Raw genomic sequence first — 9,310 nt, 5'->3', positions numbered from 1 at the left:
AAAGGAGAGCAAGAGAGACAAAAGGGAATGCCCTGCCAAAGAGGCAGGATGGGATGGGGGGGATGGGGGGGTGGGAGGGATACTGGGATCCGTGGTGGTGGGAAATGGGCACTGGTGGAGGGATGGGTACTCGATCATTGTATAACTGAAACCCAAGCACAAAAATTTGTAAGTCTCCAACTGTACCTCATGGTGTTTCACTAATAAACATTTAAAATAAATAAATAAATAAATAAATGGGCCATTTTCACCATCAGGCTGTGGTCCTGTCTCCCTGTCTCTCTGCTGGGGAAGACAGAGGTAGCTTGTAGCCACCAAACACACACATCATGGCAGCAGCCGAACCCCCACATACTTTGTGAACACACACTTTTCCTTTCTCTTCTACTTTCCAATAAACTTTTCTACTTTCCTACTCTGGGTCTGAGCCTCTTTATCACTCAATATTTTCTCTCTTGAACATAATGAAGAACCTGGCAATTGTAGGCAAATACAGAGAGCTACCGCTCCTGCATTATTTGCATCAGGACCCCAGATGGTCCCCCAGTCTTCCTATTCCTACCTGAGCACAGAGTCCAGAGTAAAACCTCAGCACCGCCATGTATGGCCATAACACACACACACACACACACACACACACACACACACACACACACTATAAATAAATCACCTATTTTTTTTCCTTTACTTTATTTGGGGGCGGGGTAACAAATTACTTTATTTGAAGGACAAAAAGACTGATACAAATCATAAGACTGAAATAGATGTTTTGGAACTTATATATAGAAAAGGTCAGGGTAACCCCAACATGCATATTGTACTTCCCTGGGTGGCCCGAGGTCACCTGTAGCTCAGGGAAGCCAGCATGAAGGCTTAGCTCTTATTGTCACTGTGACCCAGTGCGTGCTTGTCAAAGAGATACTATGTCATGCCAGACTCACGGGCCCCCATCTTACGCAAGTTGGTTACATGGTCACCCAATTCTTTGATGACCTTCACCTGCTCATCCAGGTAGCGCATCTCCAGAAAATCATGCAGGTGGGGGGGTCATTCTTGTCTGTGGCCAGTTTGTGCAGCTCCAGCAGTGATTCATGCTCTTCTCCAAGTGCAGTGCACACTCCCTCTCATGTTCAGCCCATTCTCCCAGTTGTCACGACCTGGTTTCTTGATCTCCTGAAGGAAAATTCGGCCGCCAAGCTGGTTCTGCAGCTTCATCAGCTTCTTCGCACGCTCTCTCTCCTCATGAGATTGGTGATGGAAGTACCTGGCACAGTTCTTCAAAGCCACATTGTCGCAGTCCAAATAATAATGCATGGACAGGTAGACAAAGGAGGCGTAGAGCTCCCGGTTGATGTGGTGGTTGGTGGCGGCCTCCGAGTCCTGGTGGTAGTTCTGATGAGGGGGACGAGGTGGTCGTGGCAGCGGTTGAGATGGGACGAGGCAGCGGCGGCGATGGTGGAAAGCCAATGATAGTGAGGAAGCCTTGATGGAGTTTCTCTTGGGTGGATTCATCAGTGGCGACAAAGAGAGACCAAGCAATGACCGACTGGTTGAAAACCTCCATACTTCATGATAAAAGCAGAAACCACGCTAGTGATGCTATTAACACAATTATAAGGAGTCGCTTGGAGGGCTACAAAGTTTGGATTTGTTTATTTGCACCACCATCCTGTTAGTTAAAAGTTCTTTTTGTGGGGCTGGAGCGATAGCATAGCGGGTAGGGCGTTTGTCTTGCACGCGACCAAGCCGGGTTCGATTCCCAGCATCCCATATGGTCCCCTGAGCACCGCCAGGAGTGATTCCTGAGTGCAAGAATGATGGGATTCCTGCACCTTCTTGTAAAGCCCCAGGACTCTGGGTTCCCAAGTGGCAAGACAGACAGAAACATGAACTTGATAATACAAAAGCAGTAGGAGTTTTATTCCAGTAAACCGGGATCAACTATCTCACCCACAGAGTGGTCTCTTGTTAACGACCCCGACTTCAGGCAGCAAGCAGTTTATATAGGGTTTGATTACATAAGCAGCATGTGCCTTCTTGTTTCAGAAAGAAATCTCACTTAGTTACCAATCCAAAGTGTTTTGGCAAGTGTCTAGGTTAACAGTGGTCAGGCAATAGTTAAACAATAGTTTCCACTAGCAGTTCATGGTTACACATGCGACTCATTCTTTTAGGGTTAACAAAAGACAATTTCTGGGGCATTTTGACTCGGATATAATGATTGATTGAGCCCATTTGCTAAGCCCAGGAACTTTCCCAGGTGGGTTCAGGTTGACTAGTTACACATTGTTTCATTGCTGGGAAACTGAAACTGTTTTAGTCCCCAAGGGAACCTGAGGCCTAACTAATTTTGCTGATTTCTGCCACCTATTAGTGGCATCAGGTTAGCCCTATAATTCTCATCTCATGCAAGGCTGGAAGAGGCTACTGGTGGCTACTAGCGTGAATACAGGTAGCAAGGACTGCAGGTTAAAACCCACAGACTCCACTAAGGTCAGAGGGTGAAAGTCCACATCAAATCGAAAGTTCTAAAGCTGACTGTATTACATAACGTGCTAATGATAGAAATATTATTAAGCAGTTATATACTTTGAAACTAAGTGCTCATTTCAGGGTTTTGAGATTCCGCTTGAGACCATTATTTCTTGTCCTGAATAAATGAGTAGAGATGTAGGAATTAAGTGGCTGAATAAGTGCATATGAGGTCATGGTTATTAACATAATGGAAGTGTAGATTGTTTCCGAAAAATGTTGAAAGTAGTTATTTAGGCAAATCTGTTTCAACAAATTAATGCAAAAGAGATGAGTAGATTAATTACTTTTATCTGGAAGTGCACCAAGTCCTTTGACCTATGACCTTTTCCTATGACCATATAAAATTAAGAATTAATTGTATCCTTTAAAGGTTTGAAAAAAAACATTTTATTATAACTAGGGACATGAATGACCAGTTCTTTATATGCGTTCATGGTAAATAGAAAATTTCATTTTATTATGAGACTCAGAATCAAATGTTTTTATTAAGCAATATTTTCAGTCTTTATGACCTCAGGTGATTTGAAGGGCTGGAGTAAGGCAGAACAAGAAGCCAAGATAGGCCACGTTTCAGCAAAGCAAGCAGTAGGCCTAAGATTCTGTTTCCCGAAGATTGTGTCCCTGTTTCTCCAAAGGTTTGTGGTTAGAGTTACTAGAAAGACACCCATACACCCCCACACACCCGTCCCATTAATCAGTAAGTGACACCTTCTGTTATCCTGTCTGAGGCCTGTTACTGGAAAACCCCTCAAAGCGTAACTGTTGGCACCTGCTAACTATCTTATGTGATCAAAGTTGGTGCCTGCTAACTGTACTAATGTGATCAAAGATGTAAAAACCTGCTGTAATAAGGACTCAGGCTCCTTGTTAAAACTCCACTGCGGTGGATGAGACTTGAACCTGTTAGCACGCGGATTGTGATCTCCCTTTAACGACAAAGAGACTCCAGAGACTGCAAACAGCAAGCAGGGTTTATTGCAAGACTGGCTATCTAGGGTCGAGCTGCCTACACAGACACACAGGTCTGGCAGGATGGGCAAGACCCCGAGCTTCTTCAAAGGAGATCTTATATAGGCCTTCATCGGTTGTTACAGCAGAGCCCATGCATTTCATAAAGGTAAAGGTAAAGGCCCTCCCATTGATCATCGATTTGCTCGAGCGGGCCCAGTAACGTCTCCATTGGAGACTTTGTTGTTACTGTGTCTGGCATATCAAATACTCTCGGTAGCTTGCCGGTCTCTCCAAGAGGGGCGGAGGAATCGAACTTGGGTTGGCCATGTTGGCCGCGTGTAAGGCAAACGCCCTACCCGCTGTGCTATCACTCCAGCCCAATAGATTTGTAATAACCCATACTTTCCTGACCAATCCATTTTAAAGTACATCACTACTTAGCCTATAGTTTAAAGATCAGTATTTGCATCAGTGCTTAGGAACATCCTGTTTTTTTTTTTAGGACAGTCCTGGGTCTCGTGAGAGACATCTGGTTATCTGGTTTGACCCCCCACCCTTTCTTGTTACTTGCAACTCGGGGTACTTGTATCTGAATTCCTTGCTCAGGGGCAGAAAAGCCAGTTATTTTGCAATGAGGGTTCCTGTTAAGCTAAGCGAAATTAATTCTGGTGGTCCATTTTGGGCCTGTCCCTCACGGACCCTAGCTCGAGCTAGCAATAAAGGTCCTTTGCTTTGGCAAATTCTCACATGTGGAAGTGGTCTCTCTGCAAACGGGAAACCCTAAACCCGGGTACGACAATTTGGAAGTGGAGTGATAAGAGCAGAAGGGGTGGACAAGAGGCATGTGAGCTTTCTCATCTATACCATCATGAATGTGTTATGTATATTTGCCTTGTGTAGGACGAGAACCGTGTTCGTGCCTGTTAGAACCATACCGCAAAGTCTTCCGTGAGATTGGTTGTAGGTCAAGCTGAGTTGCTAAGGTGGCCTGGTAAGCATCGCACTGCTATGAGTGGGAATTTGTGTTAGTAGGTGTCAGGCTGACATGATAGCTCGGCTGTGAATTCATTCACAGTTGGCTTTGTTCGATGATGTGTGGCCATGAGCCGTGGCTGGTGCATGATTTTATAGTGAGGCTTTGACTGTGTGTAACTACACTCCCTAAGGCAGTGTGGCAGGTGGAAAAATCTGCACTGAGTGATTTTAGGTCTGCTGGGCAAAGGCAGATGGAACTAATTACAATTAAACCTCAGAAGGATCGTACGAATGAAGGATATGCCATGGAATCTATTAGTGGATTTAGTATTATTGTCATTTGTGTCATAGCCACCTAATTAAAGAGAAACTGATGCGCTCACTAAGGATTCAAGAATGGGTGGGGGAGTAGGAAGGGTTGCATAACGGGAAAGGACCCTGGTAAAGAGCTCAGGCCTTTGTTTTTGTTTGGGGAAACACGGGTTCAAAGTAGAGAGAGGGGGTGGTCTGACCTGGGTTTGAGATGAGAGGAGCGCCGCGTGACTACTGAAGAGGGGACGGCAGCCGCTCACGGCTGCGTTTCTCCAGGCGTCTGCCAGGATGCCTGAGGACAAAACAGAGATAGACAAATGGGACTATCTTAAACTAAGAAGCTTCTGCACCTCAAAAGAAACAGTGACCAAAATACAAAGACAGCCTACAGAATGGGAAAGAATATTCACCAAATACACATCCGACAAGGGGTTGATTTCAAGGATATACAAGGTACTGGTTAAACTACACAAGAAGAAATCACCCAACCCCATCAAAAAATGGGGCGAGGAAATGAACAGAAACTTTCGCAAAGAAGAAATCCAAATGGCAAAAAGGCACATGAGAAAATGCTCTACATCACTAATCATCAGAGAGATGCAGATCAAAACAACAATGAGATATCATTTCACACCACAGAGACTGGCCCACATCCACAAGAACAAAAGCAACAGGTGCTGGCGCGGATGTGGTGAGAAAGGGACCCTCCTTCACTGCTGGTGGGAATGCAGGCTGGTCCAACCCTTTTGGAAAACAGTATGGACGATTCTCAAAAAATTAGAATTCGATCTCCCATTTGACCCAGCTATAGCACTCCTGGGAATATATCCCAGAGAGGCAAAAAGGTATAGTCGAAGTGACATCAGCAATTGTTTGTTCATTGTAGCACTCTTTACAATAGCCAGAATCTGGAAAAAACCTGAGTGCCCGAGAACAGATGACTGGTTAAAGAAGCTTTGGTACATTTACACAATGGAGTACTATGTAGCTGTTAGAAAAGATGAAGTTATGAAATTTACATACAAGTGGTACTACATGGAAAGTATCATGTTAAGTGAAATGAGTCAGAAAGAGCGGGATAGACACAGAAAGATTGCATTCATCTGGGGAACATAAAGCAACAAAACGGGAGATTAACACCCAGGAAGGGCTCAGATTAGTACCAGGAATTTTGCTCCATGACTTGAAGGCCAGCCACATGTGCTAGGTGAGAAGGAAGCTCAGATAGAGAAGAGAGCACCAAATAAAGGGTGTTGTGAAGACCCTCCCAGGGTGGGAGAGACATGCTAAAAGTAGTCTATAGACCAAACATGATTGCCACTCAATGCCTCTCTGGCAAAACACAGTACCCAAAAGAAGAGAGAGAGAACAGAGGGGAATGCCCTGCCACAGTGGCAGGGTGGGACGGGGGGGGGGGGGGATGGGGGGGAAGGGATGCTAGGACCCGTGGTGGGGGAGGATGGGCACTGGTGGAGGGATGGGTACTTGATCATTGTATAACTGAAACCCAAGCACAAAAATTTATAAGTCTATAAGTGTACTTCATGGTGTTTCACTAATAAAAAAAAAATGATAAAAAAAAAAAAGAAATAAAAAAGTTGAGCCAAAGTTTGGAAGTTGCAAAAAAAAAAAACAAAGTAGAGAGAGATTTTTACTATGAATGGAACTATTCACGCGAGTCAGAAGAACTGGTTGGATTGGGAGTTGGGTAATGTTTTTTTTTGTTGTTGTTGTTGTTTTAATTTTTTATTAGTGAAACACCATGAGGTACAGTTGTAGATTTACAAATTTTTGTGCTTGGATTTCGGTCATACCATGATCAAATACCCATCCCTCCACCAGTGCCCATTTTCCACCACCAGGATAATATCCCTCCCCCCCATCCCCCCCATCCCCTCCTCCCACTGTGGCAGGGCATTCCCTTTTGTTCTCTCTCTCTCCTTTTGGGTGTTGTGATCAGCAAAAGAGGCATTGAGTGGCAAACATGTTCAGTCCAGTCTACTTTCAACCTGCATCTCCCCTCCTGGGAGGATCCTCCAAACACCCTCCATTTGGTGCTCCCTTCTCTATCTGAACTGTCCTTTCCCCTAGAATACCTGGTTGGCCTCTAAGCTATGGAGTAATCCTCCTGGTGTTGATCTCAGCTATTCTTGGGTATTAATCGCATACTTTGTTACTTTATATCCCCCAGATGAATGCAATCTTTCTATGTCTATCCCTCTCTTTCTGACTCATTTCGCTTAGCATGATACTTTCCATGTTGTACCACTTGTATGTAAATTTCATGACTTCATCTTTTCTAAGAGCTACATAGTACTCCATTGTGTAGATGTGCCAAAGTTTCTTTAAACAGTCATCTGTTCTTGGGCACTCAGGTTTTTTCCAGTTTCTGGCTATTGTAAAGAGTGCTGCAATGAACAAACAAGTGCAGATGTCACTTCGGCTACACATTTTTGCCTCTCTGGGATATATTCCCAGGAGTGGTATCACTGGGTCAAATGGGAGCTCAATTTCTAATTTTTTGAGGAACGTCCATACTGTTTTCCAAAAGGGCTGAACCAGTCGGCATTCCCACCAACAATGAAGGAGTGTCCCTTTCTCGCCACATCCGCGCCAGCATTGGTTGCTTTTGTTCTTTTGACTGTGGGCCAGTCTCTGAGGTGTGAGATGGTATCTCATTGTGGTTTTGATCTGCATCTCCCTGATGATTAATGATGTAGAGCATTTTCTCATGTGCTTTTTTGCCATTCGGATTTCTTCTTTGAGAAAGTTTCTGTTCATTTCATTGCCCCATTTTTGGATGGGGTTGGATGTTTTCTTCTTGTGGAGTTCAACCAGTATTTTGTATATCCTTTATATCAACCCCTTGTCAGATGTGTATTCGGCAAATATTCTTTCCCATTCTGTAGACTGTCTTTGTATTTTGGTCACTGTTTCTTTGGAGGTGCAGAAGCTTCTTAGTTTAAGATAGTCCCCTTTATCTATCTCTGTTTTCACTTGCTCGGCCAGTGGTGTGGCATCTTTGAAAATACCATTAGCCTCAATGTCATGGAGGGTTTTGCCAACTTTGTCTTCAATGTACCTTATGGTTTCTGGTCTGATGTTGAGGTCTTTAATCCATTTTGATCTTACCTTTGTACATGGTGTTAGGCAGAGTTCTGAGCCCATTTTTTTTGCATGTAGCCGTCCAGTGATGCCAGCACAATTTGTTAAAGAGGCTTTCCTTACTCCACTTCACGTTTCTTGCACCTTTATCAAAGATTAGATAATCATATGATTGAGGGGAGATGTCAGTGTATTCAACTCTGTTCCATTGGTCTGCAGTTCTGCCTTTGTTCCAGTACCATGCTGTTTTGATTATTACCACTTTGTAGTAAAGTTTGAAGTTAGGAGGTTGATTCCTCCCATTTTCTTTTTCCCAAGAATTGCTTTAGCTATTCGTGGGGCTTATTGTTCCATATAAATTTCAGGAGTGTTTTCTCCATTTCTTTGAAGAATGTCATGGGTATCCTTATAGGGATTGCATTGAATTTATACAATGCTTTTGGTAGTATTGCCATTTTGACAATGTTAAGTCTCCCGACCCATGAGCAGGGGATATCTTTCCATTTCCTCATGTCCTCTTTTATTTCCTGAAGTAGCGTTTTGTAGTTTTCTTTGTACAGGTCCCTTACTTCCTTAGTTAAGCTGATTCCTAGGTACTTGATTTTCTGGGGCACAATTGTGAATGGGATTGATTTTTTCATGTAGCTTTCCTCTCTCTCACTGTTTGCGTTAGGAAAGCCATGGACTTTTGGGTATTGATTTTATAGCCTGCAACTTTACTATACAAGTCTATTGTTTCTAGGAGTTTTTTGGTGGAGGTTATTGGGTTCTCTAAGTATAGTATCATATCATCTGCAAATAGTGAGAGCTTGATTTCTTCCTTTCCTACCTGAATGCCCTTAATATCTTTTTCTTGCCTAATTGCTATTGCAAGTACTTCCAGTACTATATTGAACAGCAGTGGAGATTGGGCATCCTTGTCTCGTCCCTGATCTTAGAGGGAAGGCTCTCAGTTTTTCCCCATTGAGGATGATGCTTGCTGTAGGCTTTTGGTAGATGGCTTTAACTATGCTGAGGAAAATCCCATCTATACCCATTTTGGCTAGGGTTTTCATCATAAAGGGGTGCTGGATCTTTTCAAATGCTTTCTCTGCATCTATTGATATGATCATATGCTTTTTATCTTTTCTTTTGTTGATATGATGGATTATGTTGATTGATTTCCGAATGTTAAACCATCCTTGCATCCCTGGGATGAATCCTACTTGGTCATGGTGTATGATCTTTTTGATGAGTAGTTGGATTCTATTTGCTAGTAGTTTGTTGAGGATCTTTGCATCTGTGTTCATCAGGGATATCGGCCTGTAGTTCTCTTTCTTTGTGTTATCTCTGTCTGCTTTTGGTATCAGTGTGATAGGAGTTGGGTAATGTTTAAGATCAATATTGAACTATGCAATTGCATGAGCCTTGGAAATTTTAAGATGAATGACAC

The 9,310-nt window shown here is 43.4% G+C and overlaps 1 pseudogene; it reads right to left on the bottom strand.

Annotated features, from left to right (window-relative positions):
* Positions 1-873: 873 nt before the first annotated feature.
* Positions 874-1,564, bottom strand: LOC130028791 (ferritin heavy chain-like; annotated as a pseudogene).
* Between the last annotated feature and the right edge of the window lie 7,746 nt (positions 1,565-9,310).

This window comes from Sorex fumeus, unplaced genomic scaffold (assembly GCF_029834395.1).
Source record: "Sorex fumeus unplaced genomic scaffold, SorFum_2.1 ptg000041l, whole genome shotgun sequence".
NCBI lineage: Eukaryota > Metazoa > Chordata > Mammalia > Eulipotyphla > Soricidae > Sorex > Sorex fumeus.
The sequence above is the reverse complement of the archived record's forward strand: the minus strand, read 5'-3'. Positions and strand labels throughout refer to the sequence as shown.